Genomic DNA, 1,195 nt, shown 5'->3' with positions numbered 1-1,195 from the left:
CTATGGCTTTATTCAGTCCTTCATCATCACCTATTATAAGGTGGAGGCCTAAAGTCCAATCTATGGCCTCATCATTTCCAAAGTATACTAATGTCGCACCCCGCTAAAGCGGAAACACGAGGCGCGACAGTTAGGAATTCATCGCACTAGGATATATTTAACACCAACCATATATTCATAGCCAACACAAAAAAAAAAATTAAAAAAAAATTAAAAAAAAAATCCAAAGTTTAAAATTACATTCACCGATTACATTTCAACAGAAACAAAGTTTTTAACAAAATAAGTTCGTTACAAAAGGAGTTCCTTAAACAAAAATCCAGTTTATGTTGCCCAAAGTGGATGCAAGCAAGAACGTAAGATTATCTACTTTTCCACTACCTTCTTATTTCCTGAAAAGCATATTAAAATCGAGTGTCAACTACAAAGAGTTGGTGAGTTCACAGGTTTTATTTGCACAAAATGATTTCAAATGCAGCAAATCCCAGTTATAAGTTTATGAGCAATATCTTAAAAGCAACGTCATACACATGATATAAATTGTTGAGCCACTACTAAATCTAAACAACTTTCAACGCCCCACGAACTACCTCAGAGGTGGTAGCGAACCACATGGATAGAGCATTCTTACGAACTACCTCAGCGGTGACTACTTTGAGTCACATGTGTAGAGCATACTTTAATGACCAAGTGCACCCCTACTCGTCAGTCAAAAGGGTGGGTATGACAACCAAATAGCGCTACCCATAAGAATCATAGGCTCAAAATGAGTTATTAGTAGTGTAAACAAACGGGGACTTTCAAACTCAACATACCATCAATAGTGTATACATTTAACTGCTCACAACAAGATTCATATATCAATATAAATCTATCAAACATTTCTTTAACTATGCTTTCCACCCCAAATACGCAAAAACGATAAAAAGAGGGGCCGTGAATACTCACCTTGAAGTAGTGAATGCGAAATATGTCACACCCCTCTAAAGCGGAAACACGAGGTATGATAGGTAGAGTCTCATAGCAATAGTGTATAAACAACATAACCATACAATTTAAAACATAATCACAATATAATTAAAGTTACAGTCCCAAATACAAGTTTACAACACTAAACATAACAGAAGTTTTGGAATTGCTAAATGTGACACGCCTTCAAACAAATGTCACCGAAAATCTTTCTTACCCTGAAAAA

This window comes from Cynara cardunculus (assembly GCF_001531365.2).
Source record: "Cynara cardunculus var. scolymus isolate 2C chromosome LG 5, CcrdV1, whole genome shotgun sequence".
NCBI classification, from domain to species: domain Eukaryota; kingdom Viridiplantae; phylum Streptophyta; class Magnoliopsida; order Asterales; family Asteraceae; genus Cynara; species Cynara cardunculus.
This window is presented reverse-complemented; position numbering follows the sequence as displayed.